This window comes from Nilaparvata lugens, chromosome 11 (assembly GCF_014356525.2).
Source record: "Nilaparvata lugens isolate BPH chromosome 11, ASM1435652v1, whole genome shotgun sequence".
NCBI classification, from domain to species: domain Eukaryota; kingdom Metazoa; phylum Arthropoda; class Insecta; order Hemiptera; family Delphacidae; genus Nilaparvata; species Nilaparvata lugens.
In genome coordinates, this window is record NC_052514.1 from 19,286,560 (window position 1) to 19,302,393 (window position 15,834).

At 37.2% G+C, this 15,834-nt stretch overlaps 1 protein-coding gene and 1 long non-coding RNA gene across 2 annotated transcripts in view; one reads left to right on the forward strand and one right to left on the reverse strand.

Annotated features, from left to right (window-relative positions):
• The window catches only part of LOC120353574, a 98,794-nt gene extending 95,922 nt beyond the window's left edge, over positions 1-2,872 (forward strand). Inside the window, exon 3 of the long non-coding RNA XR_005572477.1 lies at positions 2,667-2,872. This is a non-coding gene — a long non-coding RNA (uncharacterized LOC120353574). The remainder of the gene's footprint in view (positions 1-2,666) is intronic.
• Positions 1-15,834, reverse strand: part of LOC111064113 (dopamine D2-like receptor) — a 459,718-nt gene that overhangs the window by 127,967 nt on the left and 315,917 nt on the right. The gene's annotated exons all lie outside the window — the stretch shown is intronic.

The window sequence follows — 15,834 nt, forward strand, 5'->3', positions numbered from 1 at the left end:
ATTGACCATAAATTGTTGAAATCCCAAGTTGAGAGAACAGTGATCTTACTGAGTCGCTTCTTCTGAGGTTGAACATTATTCTAATTGCCCGCTCCTGTTGTTTAAGAATTTTATCCAAATTTCTTTTACTCGTACTGCCATATAAGCACAGGACAAATGCTAAATGTGCATGTATTACAGCATAGTATACTGACGGATACTTCACACGTTGGACATTTGTCTCAGGGCATAGAAACCAGGAGATATCTTTTTCATGACATGGCATACATGACTATCCCACGGGGGATTGCTATCCAAAAACAGGCCCAAGAATTTCGTACTATGTTTAGTTTCTCAAATTTCCCCATTTATAGCTTCATTTGGACACACTGACTGGTTCCTACTCTGTCTTGTTGAAAACGGAACAACCATAGATAGGCTTATATTCAAAACAAGATTATAGCCATTCAGGTAATCATTAATCGCGGATAGGCTTATAGTGGACTAGCCGTCAGGCTCGCTTCGCTCGCCATATCCGTTTAGCCGGGGGGCTCCGACCCCTGGACCCCCGACTGGATTGTCCAAAAATGAGATTAGCATCTTTATCATGTTAGGACAATCCAGTCGGGGGTCCAGACTAAACGTCTGGCTAAACGGATATGGCGAGTGAAGCGAGCCTGACGGCTAGTAATATAATATTCCTAGGATTGAAGTAGCAGTGCCCAATCAATTTTTCCTCGATAAATGCATTTAAATCTTCAACTTGGTGCCAACCTAACAAAGTCAACTCAACTTAATGCCAACCTAACAAAATTATTAATTTAGTTGCCAGTTAACAACTGTTCCGAAGAGGTACTCTATTTAGATTATAGTTCTATAGTAACATATGATATGGAAATTTCAATTATAATTAAGAGATTGGAAGAAGAAGAATATACATGCCAAAAGACGAACTTCAAACCCTTAAAAACAACCCTTAGAGTTAAAATATTGCCAAAAGATTTCTTAGTGCGCCTCTAAAGGGTCAACTGAACATACCTACCAAATTTGAACGTTTTTGGTCTGGTAGATTTTTAGTTATGCGAGTGAGTGAGTGAGTGAGTGAGTCAGTCAGTCAGTGAGTGAGTGCCATTTCGCTTTTATATATATAGATGAGAGCTCCACATCCTCAACCGATTTTCCAGAGAAAATTATATTTGAATCATTCGCATAAAGACAAACTTAAGCTTGATCGTGGACCCCGCCAGGCATACCTGTGATGTAGCACAGGAATAGCAATGGACCTAATATGGAGCCTTGAGGAACCCCATACTTTGAAAATCTCAGTTCAGAGCGATAAAGATGTCCATAAATATGATTTTGTGACTCCTTTGAATACTCTAATTCGACAAATTGTTGCCTGCCTTCCAAGTAGGACGAAAACCAAGATTGCCCCTTACCGTTCACTCCCATAGTTTCCAATTTTTTTCAACAGAACATCGTGCTGCACGAGCATGCACAGAGCTGCATGAGCACTGTCAAATGCTCGACTCAAATCTAAAAATGTGCCAATAACTTTTCCCTCTTGTCTATAGCGTCAATGACAGTGTTCATCAAATCCACTGCTGCAGTAATGGTCGATTTTTTGAACGAAAACCATGCTGTTCTTTGTCTAGTATTTTATTGGTTACTAGATAATCCATAAACTGAATGTATACAACACGTTCATATATTTTTGAAAAACGGATAATAGAGCTACTGGTCTGTGACACGCAGGATTTTTGATATCACCTTTTCAAATATTGGTATCACTTAGCTGTTTTCAATCTCTTGGGAAAATGGCCTGAAATTAATGAGGAATTTATTATATGTGTTAAGTAATTTATAATAGAAAATAAGAAGTGTAGAACAATCTTTCATGCAACCCATGATTTATGTTACTTCATTTTTCGAGTATATGAAAAAGTTGTTGAAAAGATTAATCGCATAATCTGGACTTCAATTATCTGAATTTGAATAACTAGTAACTTCTACCACAAATTATTTTCCGAAACTTATCATCACTGTCACTGTCACTTATTGATCAATACTGAAAGGACAATATAATAGACAATTCCATGCTATTTTATTAAATACCGAGACTATGAGACATCGGTCTCTTACTTCCTTGTAAGATGAACTTGTCAGGGCCTTTTCAAAAACATCCTATTATATTAAGCGAGCAATTTCTGTATATATGTATATATTTATGGTTATCTGGCTATCTGGTTATCTGGTTATATGGTTATATGGGTATATGATTATATGGGTATATGATTATATGGGTATTTATTTATGTTCAACGGATCTCGAAAACGGCTCTAACAATTCTCACAAAATTTGGAACAAAGTAGGTTTATGATATGAAGATTCGATTGCACTAGGTCTCACGCTTGGATAACTAGCTGAAGGAATGAATTAATTGTTTTTTTATGAGTGATAGTAGCTTAACCTGGATTTGATTTGGACTGTAGTATGAATTTGAAAAAAGATAGTTTTGGGCATAAGCCTGTTGTGCCTCCTCATATAAACTGTAAAAATAATTATACGACTGAGAAAATAAATATAAACTATAAATTCAATCTTTCGTTACAAATGTTCCATGCTTTTACACTTCAGAGAAAAGCTCAGTTCCCCGATAATAATATAATATTTGAATTCATTTTCAGGAGCGAAGCAAACCTGTCGATCACATTTCTGGATGATTCAGTCAGGGGTCCAGACCTGGCTAGACGGATGAGGCGAGCGAGGAATATCTGCTGGGTAGAAGAATATGAATGCATGAGCACAGATATAAAAAATAGAAGATCTTATTTGTAGAAAGAGTATGATTAGGTTAGTTTATGAATATTTCATATAAATAAATGAATTAATAGAAATACACTTACAATCCACTCACAAAATAGATCCTACGATGGAACCATAATTCTATTCAACACTATCTCGTGATAACGTCTTTCAAAATACATTGAACCCTCTCCATAATCCAAATAGGAATAGTCTTGAAATCTAGTCTTGTTCTAAAGCAATTTCAGCTCGCTGAGTCTGGAGCAGAAGATGGAATGACCGTAGAATGCGAAATTGGCAATTGTGTAGCGAGAAGCAGCACCCAACCTAATATAGGTTAATGTCACCATTAACACACACTTGAGCATATGCATGTGCGTGTGCGTGCATGAAAGACATGCTGTTCGGCTCATGCACTCTGCCGTTTCACGAGTTGTCAGTTAAAGGATAGAAAGGGACAGAAACGGTGAACAAGTTCAGAATTGTGTAGAATGGTTGCGAGAAGCTTACTCCATCAGAGAGTGAAAACGAGAGAAAGAGTGTGTGTGAGAGAGAGTGATGGATATGTTTAATAATGGCATACAAAAAAGGAGAGGATCTATTATAATCTGAAAAATTAAACTTATAAGAATGAGGTTATTGCATAGGGAATGACAAACAATACCTTAGCATTATAAGCAAGAAAATTAAATGCAAAATTAATAATCTATTAATCGAGTGTTCATCCTGGCCTCAAACCTAGCGAAGGTTCACGAAGGTTACAAAGGGCGCTGATGGAGAAAGTGTGAGGCATAAGAGGGAATAAAACTTTTATTAGTGGAGGAAGAGTCATCCATACTCCAAATGACAGAAAAAAGTGAAATTTGACCATAGTCCAAGCAGTGAAAAAGACGTGAGGAAGAAGTGAACAGAATAATATCAACTTTCCACTGTGGACTACATAGTGAGTGAACTGTCTCGAAAGCTGGTGATAGGAAGAAAGACACCATGGAGGGATGTGGAAATTTACAGGAGAGCAGAAAAGAGAGAATAGGAGAGCTCCGTCTCACTCGCACACAACCATAACGACTCTCTAACAACTAAAAGTTGTTGGAGAACATAAGCACAACAGAAACTGGGAACAGTCTACAGTTGGGTAGTAGTAGCAATCTTCCCTCTTGTGAATAGAGGGGCCGTGCCCCACTCAGCTACCCGATTGTAACACAACAAAGCACTGCATTATCAAGTAGTCACCTATGACGATTCAATAGGGTGCTCTTACTCCCCCCCCCATGACAACCGCATCCACTTGACGTCACGTCATGACAGTCACGTTGTCATCATGGCTCTTGCTTCTGTCACGTAAATACTCACTCGGTTCAAACTCACCCGTTGACAGACATTCAAACCAACTTGATGCTATTCAAAAACGGGTTAGGCACTGGCAACACAGAGTTGAGTTTATGTGGTGAAACTGCTATATACGACTACGATTATTATTATATGGTTAGGATAATGAAGAATCATATATTTTCTTTCAGAATGAAAGTGAAGTGAAGGTTGAATGATTGAAACCCTCAGCTGTAAAAAATATATTTTTGCAAAATTAACTTCAATTTCAAAACTACTCTAAAATATGGTTGCATTATCGTGTTTATATTCTCATCGTGAAAAAGAGCTCATCGTTACTTTTAGGTGAATAATATTATTATGTCCTCGAAATGTTTCATTATATTTTATGATTGAGTTATTTGGATTTGTTTTTCATGGGGATAAAGAACTGTTTCAATTGATTTGAATAGAATTCTAGGTTCAAACAAACACCTATGAATAATCAATACTCATTTCAGTATCCATGACGAACTGCAAGTTAATAATTCTACTTGGACTGTAGTGTCGTCAAAAATGGTTGAAAACTATACAATCTCCGATTAAATTGGATATTGCCCGTGGACCTACATATTAGTGCTATGAAATTGTAAAATCTGACAAAGCATTTATTGGAATGGTTCCACTTGTTACTCGTTCCGCTACTACGTAGACATCATGTCATCATTTTGTCCGTCCGCGCTGACCAGTGACGTCACATCACGGTTCTTCGGCACTGCTTGAATCAAGTTGGTTTTCTATACTTTTAGTCGTGTTATTTTGTCGTTTCAATTTTAATATTTGTATTATTCGATTTTTTGGAATTTATTTTGTCTTTAGGCATCTTACTTTCTAGATATTTGCTACTTTTTCACCAAACGTTTGCAAACGTTTTACGTATGTGGCTGACATTTCTGCCTTCCCCTTTTTGTTGCTAGCGCGCCTAGCTAGTTTCCGTGTCTTTCAATGGAGTATAGTCGGGTGTGCAGATCTCGCGCCCGGTCTAAACCTTTTATCCATATTCATCGGACCTACGAAACGTTTTTAAAAGTGAATTATTCTTCAAATTAATTCGTTTGTTCTATTCTTCAATTGTGATTCAATTATTCATCGATTGCTTCGCATATTACTCTGATAAACTTTGTTAAAAATTGCAACCTCGTGTGGGCGTTTATCGCTATTTATTTGATCTACGGAACGTTTTTAAAGTGGGAATTACTTCTGCAAATTAATTCATTTATTCTATTCTTCAATTGTGATTCAATTATTCATCGATTGCTTCGCATATTACTCTGATAAACTTTGTCAAAAATTGCAACCTCGTGTGGGCGTTTATCGCTATTATTTGATCTACGGAACGTTTTTAAAGTGGGAATTACTTCTGCAAATTAATTCATTTATTCTATTCTTCAATTGTGATTCAATTATTCATCGATTGCTTCGCATATTACTCTGATAAACTTTGTCAAAAATTGCAACCTCGTGTGGGCGTTTATCGCTATTTATTTGACCTACGGAACATTTTTAAAGTGTGAATTACTTCTGCAAATTAATTCATTAATTCTATTCTTCAATTGTGATTCAATTATTCATCGATTGCTTCGCATATTTACGCTGATAAACTTTGTTAAGTTCACAACCTCGTGTGGGCTTCAATTGCCATTCTTCTAACGATTGGCTTCACCTCTTGAAACTCAAACTTTCAAGTTCATCATCTCTACCGTTTGGAAATCATTCAAAAAATTCAACAACTTGAAGGTCAGATTATTCGTTTGGAATTCTACTTGCTCCTGTTCTCATTTCCACTGGGGGATTTGCCTGCTGTGGTGGACGCTTCCATGTTTGTCATCGCATGGCCAGATCACGTCATCGCTTGCTGATGTCCTGTTCCTGTGGGTATTGCGGAGTCATTGCCTGTCTGCCTGGCTGCATCTCCTCTTCAAAATTTTATTCAGGTTACGTAAATCGTTCTATTCAATTTTCATTTACTTATGTGTTACTTAATTGTTTTGTTGATGTCTATCTTGACATTCAATTCACTAAGGCCACCGACACCAACTAATTCATTGGATTTGACAGCTACCCTTGGCTTTACAAGTGATTTTCTAAGGCCACTGACGCCTTCTTATCGTTCTATTGATGTCTTTCTTGACATTCAATTCACTAAGGCCACTGACGCCTATTAATTCATTGGATTTGACAGCTACTCTTGGCTTTACAAGTGATTTTCTATGTGGCCATCTGCCTATTATTATCTTATTATTATTAAATCTTATGTTGTTGATTCATTTAGTCTTTTATTGGCGTACTTACCACACTTCAAGCTATCAGTATTTTTATGCACAGAATTCAAAGATTCATTTGTAGGTATTTATACCAACTATCATTCACAGTCCACTGCCCTGACCTTGCATTAACTGCTTTAACGCTGCATTAACTGCTTTTGAAAGCAGACAACGCAACAATGAGGCCACTGCTGGTGCTTCCCAGCGGCCAACATCTCAAAACTCACATTTGGCAAATTTTCAGTTGCCTCAGATTCCGCTTCCAGGCTTCAATGGGGAGCTTTCAAAATGGCAAGCATTCTCAAGTGCTTTTACCAATATTATTGGTAATCAAGATAATATTAATGACTCATTGAAATTTTTCTATCTTCGTCAATCACTCAGTGGTGAAGCTCTTGCTAGAGTGGAACACATTGAAGCTGACGAAAATGGTTTTCAGCTTGCTTGGAATCTCTTAAGGGAGAGGTATGACAATAAGAGATTAATTGCTGCCAGGCACGTCATGGCAATTGAATCTCCGCCTACCATAAAGCGTAACTGTCCGCAATCATTACGGGCATTCATTGACTTTTGCAAGTCCCACATTACCGCGCTCGAAGCGCTTCAACTTGGAGTCCAAATCAAGGACTTATTGTACATGCACAAAATGTTGTTGCAGTTGGATACTGCTACTGTTCGAGAATGGGAAAAGAGTGTTTGTATACACGACATTCCCACCATTGATAAATTTTGGAATTTTTTGGAATCACAATGCAAAATCATGGAAGCTGTTGCTTCAAGCTCAGCTAACGATCATCAAGGAAATGTACAGCAAAGTACATCCAACTCGGTTGGTGCTCATAGCAAGCCGAAGTTCAATCAAAATCAATCAAATGTTCAAGCTAGGATGCAGGTTACTACCTCTTCTATGTCACCTTGTAGTTTTTGTAATTCTGTTGGTCATTTTCCAAATCGTTGTAATGAATTATTGAAGTTGCAGGTTACTGATCGTTGGAATGCTGTCCGTGACAAAAGGTTATGTTATAATTGCCTCAAGCCTTTCGCACCCAATCATGTTTGTTCGGACAAATCGTGTACACTTTGTGGCAAGAGTCACCACACTGTTCTTCATAGGTCGTATCCTCAATCACGAGACACTCAGCCTACTTCTAAGGATAAGGTAACTTCAAATGTTATTCATTCTCAATCCTTTGCTCCCTCCAAGGGTAAGAATGCTGTTTTGAATTCCGTCATGGTTCAGAATGCGGAAACAACTGAGCAAGCTGTTTCTCATGCAGAACAGCCTCAGAAGAACTCTCATGTCACAATGAGCTCCACTTCGTCACTGTGTTTGCAACAACAATCAACTGTCGCCTTGTTACCTACTGCCGAAGTTTTGGTTCAATCTTCTAGTGGGGAATTTATTAAAGCAACCGCGCTTTTAGATTCTTGCTCTGATTGTAATTTGATGTCAACTAGGTTGGCTGAAAAATTGTCACTTGCTGCTTTGTATTCTGACACTTTGATTCATAGTGTAGGTGAGAATAAGACCAAATCATCTATTTCTCATTCAGTTTGCTTGTCTTCATCTGATCGTTCGTGGTCGGTTGAAGAAAATTGTATTGTAGTTGATAGCATATCATCTAATGTTCCTAGTGTGAACATTGATCTTTCTAAAATTTCAATTCCTGTTGAACTCAAATTAGCAGATCCATTGTTTGATCAATCTAAACCTGTAGATTTGTTACTTGGTGCTGGCATATTCGCATCTATACTTCAGCCTGGTAAATTGTATCTAGCTCAAAACGTTCCCATTCTTCAGAAAACCAGTCTAGGTTGGGTCATATTTGGTTTTTGTAAAGCTATTCGTCCTATTGCAGCACCTCGTTCATGCCTCCCCGCTTCACCTGTGGCCGCTCCCCATAGGGTCATGTCAAATTTTCTAACTTCAAATGATGTCTCTCATCAGTTAGAGAAATCAGTTCAGGTATCAGTTCAGGAAATCAGTTCTCAATCAGTTCAGGTATTAGCTACTACTTCTTTTCATGATGATGTTATTTCAGGCATAATCAATAGTTGCTCAACTTATCACAAAATCGTTCGTACAACAGCATATGTTCTACAGTTCATTCATAATTGAAGGAAACAAAATTCATTCACTCCGCGCTTTGGTCAATTAGCTATCTCTGAAATTTCAGAAGCTGAAAATTGTATCTTCAAATCTATTCAAGAAGAAACTTTATCTGCTGAACTTAAAGCATTGCGTCAAAATCAGGAGCTATTGCCTAATAGTTCTATTAAAGCCTTGTCACCATTCATTCACTCAGATTCTCTGCTCAGAGTTGGTGGACGTTTGCAAAATGCAAATGCTTCCTTTGATTATAAACATCAAATATTGTTGCCCAGCAATCACAAATTCACTCGTGCATTGATTGTTGCTCACCATCGTCGTCTAAGTCATGCTGGTGTGCAGACCACCATGGCCAGTGTAAGACAACGATTTTGGTTTCCCTCCACCTGTCGCACCATCAAAAGTGTATTGCGGCATTGCATAATGTGTTTTCGCTTTTCGGCTCTTCGTTCTGAGCACATCATGGGTAGTTTACCAGCGGCCCGCGTTCAGGCTAATTTTCCCTTTTACAATAAAATTGTGGTTTGGATTACGCTGGTCCTATTTCCATCCATGTAGGCGCCCCCAAATCTCGTACTTTTTCTCCACCACTCTTCAGAAAAAAGACCCATTCCTTCACCACTCTTCAGAAAAAAGGCAAATGGCTAAACAATTATGAAAATTTGAAGGTCGGTACGGTTGTCATCTTGAAGGATCCTGGTTCCGCGCAGTCCACTTGGAAGCTGGCGCGCATTACTGAAGTTCATCCCGGTAAGGATGACAAGGTTCGAGTTGTCACTGTTCTCACTCCCTCTGGCACTTTTAAGAGAGCTATTTCGAGTTTAGCACCTCTTCCCATCGATGAGGATTCTAGTTAATCCCCTTGCTCTTATGGTTCATGTTGTATTTTTAGGTTTCATTGTTTTTTTCCCCTGGTTCTCACATGGGGCCCAGTTTTCAATTTCCAATTGCCTTGCCAGATTTTACATATTTCTTACTTTTTCTTATTGTGCCATACCCCCGTATGACACGAGGGGCCCAGTTTATGTAAAATCTGACAAAGCATTTATTGGAACGGTTCCACTTGTTACTCGTTCCGCTACTACGTAGACATCATGTCATCATTTTGTCAGTCCGCGCTGACCAGTGACGTCACATCACGGTTCTTCGGCACTGCTTGAATCAAGTTGGTTTTCTATACTTTTAGTCGTGTTATTTTGTCGTTTCAATTTTAATATTTGTATTATTCAATTTTTTGGAATTTATTTTGTCTTTAGGCATCTTACTTTCTAGATATTTGCTACTTTTTCACCAAACGTTTGCAAACGTTTTACGTATGTGGCTGACATTTCTGCCTTCCCCTTTTTGTTGCTAGCACGCCTAGCTAGTTTCCGTGTCTTTCAATGGAGTATAGTCGGGTGTGCAGATCTCGCGCCCGGTCTAAACCTTTTATCCATATTCATCGGACCTACGAAACGTTTTTAAAAGTGAATTATTCTTCAAATTGATTCGTTTGTTCTATTCTTCAATTGTGATTCAATTATTCATCGATTGCTTCGCATATTACTCTGATAAACTTTGTTAAAAATTGCAACCTCGTGTGGGCGTTTATCGCTATTTATTTGATCTACGGAACGTTTTTAAAGTGTGAATTACTTCTGCAAATCAATTCATTTATTCTATTCTTCAATTGTGATTCAATTATTCATTGATTGCTTCGCATATTACTCTGATAAACTTTGTCAAAAATTGCAACCTTGTGTGGGCGTTTATCGCTATTTATTTGATCTACGGAACATTTTTAAAGTGTGAATTACTTCTGCAAATTAATTCATTTATTCTATTCTTCAATTGTGATTCAATTATTCATCGATTGCTTCGCATAGTTACGCTGATAAACTTTGTTGAGTTCACAACCTCGTGTGGGCTTCAATTGCCATTCTTCTAACGATTGGCTTCACCTCTTGAAACTCAAACTTTCAATTTCATCATCTCTACCGTTTGGAAATCATTCAAAAAATTCAACAACTTGAAGGTCAGATTATTCGTTTGGAATTCTACTTGCTCCTGTTCTCATTTCCACTGGGGGATTTGCCTGCTGTGGTGGACGCTTCCATGTTTGTCATCGCATGGCCAGATCACGTCATCGCTTGCTGATGTCCTGTTCCTGTGGGTATTGCGGAGTCATTGCCTGTCTGCCTAGCTGCATCTCCTCTTCAAAATTTTATTCAGGTTACGTAAATCGTTCTATTCAATTTTCATTTACTTATGTGTTACTTAATTGTTTTGTTGATGTCTATCTTGACATTCAATTCACTAAGGCCACCGACGCCAACTAATTCATTGGATTTGACAGCTACCCTTGGCTTTACATGTGATTTTCTAAGGCCACTGACGCCTACTTATCGTTCTATTGATGTCTTTCTTGACATTCAATCCACTAAGGCCACCGACGCCTATTAATTCATTGGATTTGACAGCTACCCTTGGCTTTACAAGTGATTTTCTAAGGCCACTGACGCCTACTTATCGTTCTATTGATGTCTTTCTTGACATTCAATTCACTAAGGCCACCGACGCCTATTAATTCATTGGATTTGACAGCTACCCTTGGCTTTACAAGTGATTCACTAAGGCCACCGACGCCTATTAATTCATTGTATTTAACAGCTACCCTTGGCTTTACAAGTGATTTTCTGAGGCCACTGACGCCTATATAATTGTATTCAATAGTAGCAACTATTTCATTGGATTTGACAGCTACCCTTGGCTTTACAAGTGATTTTCTAAGGCCACTGACGCCTATTTATCATTCGATTGATGTCTATCTTGACATTCAAATCACTGAAGGCCTATGCCGCATATATTTTTATGTATTTTACTTGTTGAGCACTATTTACAGCTTATTGTCATTTTTTATTCCTTTTGTAAATCATTGTCATTTATTATTATTCCTTTTGTAAATCATTAAGATTGAACTTTGCAGCAATAACTTTCATTATAGCACTCAATTTATATTCGCAATTCAGGTATCATTAATATTACCTTTTCGATTATTGTCAGACTTCAATGGTCATTAATGTCATTGACCTAATCTCATTTAAATTTTGTATTTCTCTAACGTTTTATCATGTTGTAATTATCCCAAGATATTTGACTCAATCTACTTACAATTTTTTTTGTATGTGGCCATCTGCCTATTATTATCTTATTATTATTAAATCTTATGTTGTTGATTCATTTAGTCTTTTATTGGCGTACTTACCACACTTCAAGCTATCAGTATTTTTATGCACAGAATTCAAAGATTTATTTGTAGGTATTTATACCAACTATCATTCACAGTCCACTGCCCTGACCTTGGATTCTGTCAAAATCATGACCTCATATCATTTCTTGAGAGATTCTTGGTCTAAAATAATAGTGATATGAGATTCCTCTTATCATTGTGTCACTCGTTGTATTTGATTATACAAGCATTCTGATTCCTGAAGAATTTATTAATCACAGTCTCCAATGAGGATTTAAGCGGATTCATGAGAATAATCAACTTTTCACTATATTGATATGTGGTATTTCATAGTCCACGAATAATGACTTGAAAAAACTAATTTGAAAGAGCTGTCTGAGAAGAAACTTCGATTTTATAGTCGGGAGAATGAATTTTAATGGAAATATGACTGAGTAACACAGATGAGATCCGGAACTGATAACCCTATGATTGTTACAAACTTTATCATACATTGTTAAAATATATAAGGAAAAATCACTTACAATTCTAATATATCTAGACATGAGAGAAGAACAAACCAACTTGATGAGTTTCTGTTTCTGCAAGAAATGGAAAAAGCAGGCTGCAGGAATTTTTTTTTTCATTGTAATCTTGCCTGTATTCTCCAGAAGCAATAATAGAAAAATTCAATACTATTGTCAGTACTGTACGATATTTATTGTAGAGCATTGAATTTCCTATAATTAATAAATCACTTTGGACGAACTATCTCATATTCGAACCATACTATTGACAGAATTTACTTTGACGCATTATTTTCTTTAGAAGCAATAAAACTCTTTGGTTGGATGATTACCTTTAGTTATTGATTCTCGATTGTTCATCCTACTTCTTTCTAAAGCACTGTTATCTTCTCAGTACCACATTGACCAATACAATAAATCACATACAGTACACCGAATCAAACAAACAATTCACCTGATCCATTTCCAGAAGAAGTATCACATTCACAAAATCGCACATTTACCAAATCATGACTCGTGAGTGATATTATTTACAAAACTGTGAAAACAGATCTGCGGTGGCAGCTTTCAATTCGCCTGCTAGTTCAAACATGCAGTGGAGTGACGTCACATCAACATACGACATACTTGTCTTATAGTCAGTGTGTGCTGATCCAATATGTCCTGCGGCTTGAATCTCTGCCCCTCACTTCCTCAACGTTACTCCTCCTCGGCCGTATGTCGCTCAATCGTCGCACCAATCATGTGCGGTGTGTGTGTGTGTGTGTGTGTGTGTGTGTGTGTGTGTGTGTGAGTGTGTGTGAGTGTCAAGAGACCGGCACCGCTCACATATGGGAGCAGCGCGTACGATTCGGCTATTTGCCAGAGGATGTTTGGCGAACGAGAGTCCCCTTGGTCTCGCAGACTCCCCCGGTTCCTCAGACTTCCCCCGGTCCCGGAGACAACTCGCGCCGAATTCGAGTACACAATGGCAACGTTTATGCTGACAAAGCGCTTCTTATCGCCTGGCTCCAGGCTGCAGACGCCCCGTCAAACACGCTTCCATCCATCAACACGAGAAATAATCCTGCGCTAGGCTTATTGCTATCTGGTCGGTTTGAAGCTCAAATCCTCAAGAAACGATCATATTATGGAAGGATGTCTGTGTGATTTGGAATGTTGTTTGTATTCACAGGTGGATTTGTAGAAGGTGATACAGTTGTTGCATGGAGAAAACCTAGGTATTAATGTTCCCTATTACTATGAACAAATTTTCTATTCTTTGATATTTTTTATCATTATCCCACTTTTTCCATTCTTTCAATGAAGAACTTGAGAAGTTTGGTGAGCTTGATACTCATGTGATACAGTCGAATGATAAGTATCAACTTATATGGATGAAATCTGTTCGAAGTTCTAATTTAACATAATACTTATTTATATTCTATAAATATCTCTATCTGTAATGAATATTACACATTTTGTAAACATTATGAATGATAAAAGCGCTTTGAAGCGCATTATGAAGCGCTTTGTTTGTTTGCTAGTGCTTTTGTTCAGCATTATGTCATCTGCGATTTTAAATTAATTGTATATTCTGATCATCGATGGTGAAGGTATGACGAAAAGTTACAATAATCGATTAAACGAAAAAAAAAATACATGAATGAGAATAATTTATCTGACTGCTTTGAAAAAAATCTGGTGTGGTACACTCACACAACTTTCCTTGCTCATATTCGAAACTACGATCAGACTTTTGTATATGTGTATATATAATTGTTTTCAGAGTACTTTTTCCTTTGTATAAATTTTGAAATTCAATGATTTTTCTAGTCGTCATTTTTTTAAAGTCGTCAAAACAGCTGTTCTACAGATGAAATATCTCGACTATGTGTTCTTTTTATGAACTGCTCTACCTACTCACCTCATGCACGAGAAGGAGGTTACAAAGTCCATTTCTCAAGGATGGGGTGGACCCCCCATTAGTTTCCAGAAAGGAGACTCATGCCAGTAATAGAGCTGATAAATAACTATACAGAGTATGAATTGAAAAAAATCGGTCAAGTTATTTTGAAAAAATCGTGAAAAACATTGTTTTTTAGTAATTATACGCCATTTTTCTCAAGAATATTACGGAGCTCCTGCAATTTTCAAGGAAAAAACTCATGTCATTTGATAGGACTTATGAATAGCTACCCATGGCTTGAATTTGAAGAAAATCGTTAGAGCCGTTTTCGAGAAAACCGTGAAAAACCTGGTTTTTGGTCATTATCCGCCATTTTTCTCAAGAATATTACGGAGCTCCTGAAATTTTCCCGGAAATGAAACTTATGCCAGTTGATAGGGCTTAAAAGAAGCTCTCCATGGTATAAATTTGAAGAAAATCGTTGGAGCCGTTTTCGAGAAAACCGTGAAAAACATGGTTTTTTAGTCATTTTCCGCCATTTTTCTCAAGAATATTACGGAGCTCCTGAAATTTTCCCAGAAATGAGACTTATGCTAGTTGATAGGGCTCATAAATAGCTATCCATGATGAAAATTTGAAGAAAATCGTTAGAGCCATTTTCGAGAAAAACGTGAAAAACATGGTTTTTTAGTAATTATCCGCCATTTTTTCCGCCATCTTGGATTGAATTTTATTGAATTTCTTATTGTCGGGTCCTCATGGTATAGGGACCTTAAGTTTAAAATTTCAAGTCGATCGGTTAATTAGGAATGGAGTTATCGTGTTCACAGACAATTGACTTACACAAGCAGCAAATAAATAAATAAAGTCAATACCTTTCGATTTAGATGATGAAATATCAAAGAAGAGCATAACTGAGTGGGTGAATATTTCTCCACTTTGAACCTAGCATTGTGATTTGTTTCAGTTTTCTGTTTCAGTTTCCAGTTTGGTAGTTCTCTGAATTCTTACCTTTTATAAATTATCAATATCGGTTTAAATTATTCCACTTTGGACCACATTTTTAAAGTATATTTTGTGCCTCTACTTTCCTAATAAAGCCTTTTCGTTTCAATTTCTCGTCATTTTAAAGATTTTCGTTTTTAAGCAACTCTCACCAGCGGACAAAGAGTTATCTTTTTGCTGGTGATGCCTAGAAATATTAGAATTAGCTCAGTTTTCCTTCTGATGTATATGGCATGTAGTGTAATTGTATTATGTACATTTAATTTATATTTTTGTACATGTATGTATATGTATGAGTGAATTGTTTGTTTTCTTTTTGGTAATAAAATGCTCCAATGCGAAAAAAGTGAATACTGTTCTATACAGTACAGTACTACGTGTATTGAATTCACGCAGTAAGCTTATCTTTCCATCGTTACTAGCAACCCATGCAGTTAATGCATGATTCGGCTTTAGCGATCATAGCGTTGCGGTGTCATTAAACCGTCTACTCCCATGCAAATTGCTAACAGTATTCGAGAAAAATATGAAAAAGCGTGCAAGCCTACACAGAGCACAAAGCAGTGGCATGCAAGAGGTTCCCTAATCCAACATGAGTTTTGGAGGAAAAGCAAAATGTTACTGCACTTATAACAACCAATAAATTCTATTCTGTGTAGAACTTTTAAGTACACCAATGA